The 9,153-nt window shown below is 48.9% G+C and overlaps 2 pseudogenes; one reads left to right on the forward strand and one right to left on the reverse strand.

Annotated features, from left to right (window-relative positions):
* The first annotated feature begins 1,242 nt into the window (after positions 1–1,242).
* LOC116241159 (feather keratin Cos1-1/Cos1-3/Cos2-1 pseudogene) lies at positions 1,243–2,024 on the forward strand (annotated as a pseudogene).
* Positions 2,025–8,303: 6,279 nt separating this feature from the next.
* On the reverse strand, positions 8,304–9,153 carry LOC116241156 (feather keratin Cos1-2 pseudogene; annotated as a pseudogene).

The following is a 9,153-nucleotide window of genomic DNA, read 5'->3' on the forward strand; positions in this document are numbered from 1 at the left end:
GTTCAGGCCAGATAGAAGTGATACTGTAAATCAGTCGGTCGTGAAACACTCTAGACTCAACTTGGAGTGTTAGAAAGCAGGCAGTCCTTATTTTCGGTGCTGGATGCATGGGGGATGAGCTCCATTTCTCATGCATATGTTAAACTGAGGATCCTCAGCTTATGTTCATTACTAATGTTACATACGCAAACGTTTTCCCGTAGAGAACATAGATATTCCGTACTTCCCCACAAAATCATTAGCATAGGGTTCCGCCTTGTCACACATGTTCAGCATTTTTGTGATGTGGCCCCACAACTATGTGGATGTAGTCAGTACTCTTCCTCACTGTGTTCACTCCATGAACCCCGTCTTCACCAATGCTCAGTTAGCTCATTGCCTTGATCACACAGTTTTTGATTCCACAATATTAGCTGAATCAAAGTAGAACTTCCCATCTCTACTCAATTCAAGATTTAGGTATATGATTGTAATCTACTTCGTACAAGGACAGATTCTTCCTATTATCTCAACAAACTCCAGAGTATCCATCAGGGAGCACTGGCAAGCTGAACAATATGGCCACAACTTGTATAACAAGGAAAAAAAATAGATGTAAGTGAAGGTGGTCAAACACTGGATCAGGCTTTGTGAAGATGTGGATGATAACCCACGCCTGTCCGTGTTGACAGACATTTTGATAATGCTTTCATTAATGTGCTTTTCCTTGTGGTTACTGCTATTGGGGTCAGACAATTGCACCTAATGATATTTGAAGGTGCCTTCCACTTCCTCTCCTCTCCATTAGCTCTGTTAGCAGGAAGAAAGAGACTAACAGAATCTATTGGTATCCTGAAGTGCCCCTGATGTGACCAGAACACGTGTTGTTACGCAGGACACACAAGTCACACAAACATTCACCTGCTCATGCACATATGCATGGAATCATGCAAACCTCTATACCCACAGGCACTTGCATAAATCCAGCACACAGGTGGCGTACTAAGCATGCTGATATCATTTGTTTTACTGGATTCTTCCAACACGTGAACTGAGTGTTCTGCCCACTCTGATTTGCGCTGCCTGAAAATGCCTCTTCCTGCCACTCAAAGATGCCTTCTGTGTAGAATAGGAGTGAAATAGATCAGGATGTGACAAATAGCAGCATGGGGAACCAACACACAACCCACAACATTAGCTGGGATATTTTGCATTCAAAAGGATCTTGTCACAAAATAATCACTGCTTCAAGGGACGCCTCTGGAAATAGGGCAGCTTGGGTCCATTATAAAAGCCAGCCCAGCCCCTTGCTGCCTCATCCACTTCTCCCACCTCCATCTTCTTGGGAACCAGGTGAGTGTGTTTCCCCTTCTCTTCTCTTCATTCTCCAGAGTCCTAAGCTCAGCAGAACTCTCAGCTGCTATTAGCCCTGTTCCATGCCTGGCTCTGCTTGTCAAGAGAGGGAAGTGGGGAGAATGATTGTCATGGGACGAGTTTGGGCCTGTAAGGAGGTGGCTTTTGTGTTAGTTCAAGGCATTAGCTGAATATATCTCAGTGGCTCTCATTGGCTCTGTCAGGATGAGACCAAGATTTCTTTGGACATCCCTGATCTGTCTTCAGCACCGAGGACTGCATGTGCATTGATTCCCTCAAAGTGTGATGATAGGCTGCTCCTCATTCATTCCCACGTTCTACTTCTTCCCTGTCCCCTCTCCCAGGTGCACCTCCATTCCTGAGACATGTCCTGCTGTGACCAGTGCGTGCCATGCCAACCTTGTGGTCCAACCCCTCTGGCCAGCAGCTGCAATGAGCCCTGCGTCAGGCAGTGCCAGAACTCCACCATCGTCATCGAGCCCTCTCCCGTGGTGGTGACCCTGCCCGGACCCATCCTCAGCTCCTTCCCACAGAACACCGTCGTGGGCTCCTCCACCTCCGCTGCTGTTGGCAGCATCCTCAGCTCTGAGGGCGTGCCCATCACGTCGGGGGGCTTGGACTTGTCCGGCTTGGGCAGCCGCTACTGTGGCAGAAGGTACCCGCCCTGCTAAAGCCGCTGGCCGTGGTCCTGGAGAAATTCTTCCATAAGCCACTGTATCAAGAAGGAATCTTCAAGCTGCCGCTTTTCGAATACCTGACAACCCTCAGCTACTCTAGAAAATACTTAGGGGATGGAGCAAGCCTGGACTTTCTAAATATCTCGCTCACATCTTTTCTTCTACTTCTCTACCTACTTACATACCTGTCTCTTTCACTGCTTTTTCTTTTTCTTTTTTCCTGTGCTTCTCTTAGCTGAGACGCTTCTCAAAATCAGCTGATCCTCTGTCAGAAAAGAAGGCACATGCCTTGCATGAACTGAAATACAGGATCAGGCAAATCCTGCACTGTGAAGCCTCTTCTTGGAATGACCTCATTTTTCTTTTTAAATATTCATTAAAGATTTCTCCATCTCAGTTTGAGCTTTTGATATTACTTTCTACAGTGTACGGCCTCCAGAGCTGCCCAAAGAGAATGGCTCTGCTCCTGGTGGGTATGGGTGTTTAAAGAGAACTTTTTCCATTCCCAGAAAAATAGGAGATTGCAATGCATTGCAGAGGCTCCTCATTTGTGCACTTTACCTTGCAGCTGAAGAAGATATCCCTGGTTATTGCAGAGCAAAAGGATATTGGCTTTTGCCCTCAGGTGTTTCTGCCCTCAACTGCCTCCACAGGTTCTGGAAATGGAGAACACAACCTCTGCTGTGCTCGCAGGAAAAGCCACGACTGTGTGAAAGGCCATGGGGGATGCCACTCTGTAGAGACTTAGGAACAGGGCTCCTGCTGCTCTCATCAGTGCATCACTGGGAAATGAGGAAAGGATAGAAGATGGAGTAGAACTGTGTAGAGGTCTCTCTGGTGTCCAACACAGCTTGTGTTGTCATTTATGCCATCTTGCTCATCTCAAACATAGGTGTGTCTGACTCACATTGGCCTCAGTGAATCACTGCTGCGTGTGCAGTGCTCATTTCTGTCAAGAACTCAGGGAACTGCACCGTGGCCAGGATTCAGTTTTGCGGCCGTGCAGGCAGCGCCCCCTGAGGGCACGGACGGCACTGTGCCCCCGCCCCGCCCAAAGCGGTTCGTGCCCGGCCGCAGCCCCGGCTTCGCTTCCCGTGTGCCCACGGCGCAGTAATACACGGCCGCGTCGCCGAGCTGGGGCCAGGCGAGCCACAGGGCGCTGGAGCGGCGGTCTGCCAACACCGACAGCCGCCCCTCCGGGTCCGGCACCTCCTTGGAGCCTTTCAAGGCGCTCGTAATGAATGCGGGTCCTCGGCCCGGGAGCTGACGGTACCAATGGATGTAATCTCCGGCTTGTATGTTGGGGAGTGAGCAGGTGATGTTGATGCTCGCTGGTCTCTGCTGACGGCTCCTGCTGCACCTGGGCTCTGCTCACAGTCACTACCGAGCAGAAAAGAAGAAACAAACTCAAAAAATCCCTTTCCTCCCAACAGAAAATGTCACAGGGATCCAATCCAGAAGGTGAATGGAATGAGAGGAAAAGGCCGTACAGGAGGCAGCAGCGAGGGGAGTGATTTTTAAAGGAATGGAGTAGCGCAGGGAGAAAGGCCGGTCGGAAAAGATCGGTAGGTTGGGCTCGCAGGAATCAGTCGGGCTGAATGCAGCGGGTACTAGAGAGTGGCACGAGATTTGAAAGAAGCCGAAAGGACAGAGGCGAGAGCAGCCCCGGCCTCCCGCAGTTCCCGGCCCCGCCGGCAGCAGCCCCGCGCACCCAGAAGTACCGCGGCCAGCCCCGCGGCCCGGCACTGCCGCATTCCGCCGCTCCGCCGCCCGCGCCGCGCCGCCCCCGCCAGCCCCGGCTCTGTTCCGCCCGCGGCGCCTCCTCCCCGCCGCCGCCGCCAGCTCCGCCCCGGGACTGCGCCCTGCGCCGGCGTCACTCGGGCTTACTTGGGGCTGCGAGTGCTGGGGGTTTGTGCGCGGGTTGCAGGGCTCGATTTGCTGAGAGCTAGGCTTTGCGCATCTTTTTCTTGGGATCCTACAGGGACAGAGACTCCATCACTTGCTTTGGCAGCCTTTTCCAATAACTCACTACCTTTCCTGAGAATAATTTTTTCCTAGTTCCAACCTGAACCTTCCCTGTGAAGGAAAAACAAAGTTAAAGAGTCCTTGTAAATAAAATTCAGAAAGAACGAAGTAAGGATTGGGGTTCCTGCAAAACAAGATAAAGGCCAGAAGATATGTTTTGGTCAGAAGGATCTGGTTAAAACAACTTATCTTGCAAGCATATGACAGGGCATGCTATCTTAGCACCTGCAAGTAAATCTTGTTTACTGGAGAGAAGAAAGATTGATAGAATTTACAGGATACAAATATAGTCCTAGTTGGGTGAAACAACAAAATCTGAATCCAGATTATAATGTATGTATAAACAAAGGAAACAAAGAGGAGCAGCTGCTGGGGGTGGATGAGCACTGAAGTACTTCAGCAAATGGGAAAGGGCCTTCCAGCATCAGGGTACAGGGATAAAAGAGGGGCTGTGCACCCCAGTGCTTTGAGAGATTCCACAGGGCCACAGCAGACTCTCCCTTTATTTGAATGAAGAGAGCTGAAGTCTCTCCTCTCTCTTTTTTTAATAAAGATGATTGAGCAAGCTGATTGTAGCAGAAAATTTCCTAACACCTTAAACAACTTAAAACCAATGTGTTACTGCTAGTTACCTAGGAGGAGAGGCCAATCCTCACCTCACTTCAACCTTTTTTAAGGTAGCTGTAGAGAGCAGTAAGGTCTCTTCTGAGCCTCCTTTTCTCCAGACTAAACAGTTCCAGTTCCTACAGCTGCTCCTCGTAAGACTTGTGCTCCAGATACTTTACCAGTTTTGTTGCCCTTCTTTGAGCACATTTGCAGGGCCTCAATGTTTTTTCTTGTAGTGAGGGGCCCAAAATGGAGCACTGTACTCTAGGTGCAGCCTCATCATTGCTGAATACATAGGAACAATCACCTCCCGCATCCTGCTGGCTACACTCTTTCTGAAATAAGCCAGGATGCCATTGACCTTCTTGGCCAGCTGAGCACTCTTCTGGCTTGCGTTCAGCCATGTGTCAAGCAACACTAACAGATCTTTTTTGTCCACTCAGTTTTCCAACCACTCTGTCCCCAGCCTGTAGTGACGCAGGGGGTTTTTGTAGCCAAAGTGCAGGACTCAGCACTTGGTCTTGTTAGAATTCATACAAATAGCCTCAGCCTATAGATCCATCCTGATACATTCCCGTTGTAGGACTCTAGAGGCAGTTGAACACTTCCCCCAACATGGTTTCATTTGAAAACTTACTGTGGGTGCATTCCATCCCCTCATCCATATAATAAATTTATTTAACAGAGCAGGCCCCAGTACTGACCCCTTGGGAACACTACTTGTGACCAATCATCAGCTGGATTTAACTCCATTTACCACTCTTTTCTGGGCCCCACCCTCCAGCCAGTTTTTTTATCCAGGGAAGAGTACACTTCTCCAAGCTATTGGCTGCCTTCTTCTGTGGGAAAATACTGTGGGAGAATATTTGTCAAAGGCCTTTCTAGGTAGACTGTATCTCATCTACTAGGCTGGTCAGCTGGTCATAGAAAGAGATCAGGTTGGTCAAGCAGGACCTGCCTTTCTTGAGCCCTTGTTGGCACATGCAACATGGTCACAGTCAAAATAATCTTTTCCATGACCTTCCCTGACCATACCAAGGTCAGGCTGAAAGATCTGTAGTTACCCAGATCTTTTTTTCCAACCTTTCTTACAGAAGGTTGTCACATGGACAAGCTTCCAGTCATTTGAGACCTCTTCATTTGACCAGGACTAACTGCCAGCAAATAATGGAATGCTGCATGGTAGGCACCCCTGCCAGCTCCATCAGTACCCTTGGGTGGATCCCACCTAGCTCCATGGACTTGTGACAGTCAGATGGAGTAGTCACTGACAGTCACTGACTGTTTTGTGGGTGAATCTGAATCATGGGTGTTTCATTCTGTTCCCCACCCCTGTCTTCCAGCTCAGGGGGCTGAATACTCTGAGGATAACTAGCCTGACTGTTACAGACATAGCTAAAGATGGCATTGAGAACCTCAATTTTTCCTCATCCTCGCTGATAATGTTCTCCACAGCATCCAGTAAAGGCAGGAGATTCTCTTTGACCCTCCTCTTTTTGTTACTATATTTGTAAAACATTTTCTATTTTGTTGAACAGTGGTGGCCAGATTTAGCTCACACTTGTAGTGTTGAAACAGAGGCACTGGGCTTTTGCCATTCTAATTTTCCCTTTTTAACAAGCTAGCAACAGCCTTGTACTCTTCCCAAGTTGCCTTATCCTTCTTCAGAAAATGATAAACTCTCTTTTATTTCCAGAGTCTCAGCACAAGCTCCCTGTTCTGCCTAGCAGGTCTTCTTCCTCACTGGCTCATCTTACAGCACTATGGAACAGTCTGTTCCTGCACCTTTAAGATTTTCTGCTTGAGAAATATCCGGCCTTTCTGGACCTTTCATGACATGGACATCCAGTGCTTGGCAGTGGAGGAGGGGGAAGAAGAATCAAAGATGAGGATTTATAGATCACATTCCTGAGAAATATCAGTAATGCCACTATTTGCCCACAGAATACCAGCAAAGACTTTCCTGTACAGATGTCAAGGCTGCTGAAACTCCCCAGGACATGGGACTTTGTGCTTAGGCTGCAGGGCAAGTCATGACAGAACACTTTGCTGTAAGGATGTTATCTGTCTTTCTCTGTGTTGATGGAACAAGTGAACATGAGCTCCCCGTGGAGCAGGAGAGAAGGCCAAGAGAATGGTATGAGGCTTTTGCACAGGGGAACTCCTGCAGCTCTGCACAGATCTGTACTTCCCAGAGAAACTGGGATTCTTTCAAGTATCCTTTGGGAAATAGGATGTACTATATCGTGGGTAGGGATGTAAGCCCATGGACAGTTCTTGACCTACCTCATCATGACCAGAGCACCCAGGCAGCAGGGCTGAGGGATTCTAAACAGAAGCACAGCAGAAGCTAGAGGAATCTGAAGTGAAATGTGAGTGTTGGGCACCTCTTCACAGACTTTGTCTGCTGAAAGCTGTTCTCTTCCCATCCTACTTCTCAGGATAGGCATGTGTACAGAGAGCTGGGGGAGAGCTGTGAAAGCTTCTTTGGTGGAGAAGAAAGCAGCTGCCTGCATGCAGCATCCCAACCCACTATGCTGCAAGAAGGGTAGGAATGAGGGCAGCAGAACAGAACAGGATGGGTTGGGGTATACAATGTTGCTGTGCCCTGGTACAATGGTTGTGCCCAACATAGGTCAGAGCAGGATGAGCCACCACACAGATCAGCCAGCACTGCCACAGCTCCAGGAAGCTGGCCACAGGAAAAGGTCATGGACTGCAGCCTGAGCACCAGTTCATGAACATATGAATGGAATTCTGCAAAAATCTGCACCTACAGACATTTCCACAAATCCAGCGCGCAGACAAAAGCATATCCTAATGTTCCTGTATATGTTATTGACATTGTATGGTACTCAGAGAGACTGCACAGAGAAGAAAGATGTACTGAGAAACTTGAAGACACTGGAGATACTGATGCTGACAACATATGTCTGCTCTGTTAGGTCTTCCATTTAAGACTTAGAAAGCATGTATCTTATCTTGAAGAGCTATAAAAAGGCCTGCAGCAGCTACCTGCATGCATCAGGTGCAAGACAGATTTAGACATGGCCTTGACTGAAGGATGAATGTCTACAGTGTGCCCCACTTTCCAGTGCCCAGGGGAGTGATGAATCTATGCTAATTCCTTTGAAGTAGTTGTTTTCTCACCTGATCATATTAAAAAGAAGAAGGAATTAACCACAGAAGGACACAATGAGAGTTGCACCAAATGTTTAATGAATCTAAAGAGAGAAATAATGTCAGTCAGTAAGTGGAGACTTTGAGTGCAGGGAGCAGCAGGAGCAGACAAGAATCTGTTGCCTTTTCCCCATGGCAGAGCTGCCACAGGGCATCCATCTAACTGCTCATCAAACCAGAGAGGCTACTACGTCACTCAGTTGGTTTCTGGGGCCTTCACAGAGAGTTCTGGGGATAAGGAGAAAATAACAAAGGAAAGAGATAGAAAGAATGAGTGGAAGAAAGTATCGGTAGACTTTGGCCATGTTGTCAGAGAAGCCAGGCTGGCACTTCTGTCTGTCCTGACAGGGTAAGCCACAGATGGTCATCTACTCTGAAAACAGCAGCACAAAGTCTGTTCTTCTGTCCAGCACCATGTCCTGAGATCGTGGGGGTCCTTGTCTGGGGCAATGTCCAGCATCTTTAGCAAGGGGTGCACCTTCTGCCACAGTAGCGGTTGGAAATGCAGGAGAGGTCCAAGCCCCCCGAGGTGATGGGTACACCCTCAGAGCTGAGGATGCTGCCAACAGCAGCAGAGGTGGAGGATCCGACGGCGGTGTTCTGCGGGAAGGAGCTGAGGATGGGTCCGGGCAGGGTCACCACCACAGGAGAGGGCTGGATGACGATGGTGGAGGGCTGGCACTGCCTGACACAGGGCTCATTGCAGCTGCTGGCCAGAGGAGTTGGGCCGCAGGGCTGGCATGGCACGCACTGGTCACAGCAGGACATGTCTTGAGGCCAGATGTGTACCTGTTGAGAGAGAGGGCCAGGCAAACAAAGTGGAGAGTGAGGGAGAATCTGCCATTCCATCACCAGGGAACCATGCACATGAAGTGCCAGGAGGTGGAGGCTGTGCAGGGATGGTCGAGGGTTTCTTGGCCTGTTCCTTCCAGGACCCAGAAAGAGCGACCCAGTGCCTATCCAACTACTTCTTAGATCCTAGTCCAGAAGCCCCCGCAGTACAGACTCAATCTCCCTCCATGCCAAACCTCTTGCATGAGAAACAGCCCTGAGATTTTGCACAGAATCATGCTGATAGCAAATAAGAGGTACACTGATCTCAGACCTTCTGATGGAGATTGAGAGAGACAAGAAGGAGCCTCACACTCACCTGGTTCCCAAGAAGGAGTCAAAAGTAGTGGATGAGGGAGCAAAGAGTTGGACTCCTTTTTATAGTGGACCCAAGCTGACCAGAGGTATCACTTCTAGCAGTAATTATTTTCTGACAAACTCCCCTTGAATGCAAAACATCCCAGATGATGATATGGGACAT

Source organism: Phasianus colchicus, chromosome 26 (genome assembly GCF_987193195.1).
Source record: "Phasianus colchicus chromosome 26, bPhaCol1.hap1.1, whole genome shotgun sequence".
NCBI classification, from domain to species: domain Eukaryota; kingdom Metazoa; phylum Chordata; class Aves; order Galliformes; family Phasianidae; genus Phasianus; species Phasianus colchicus.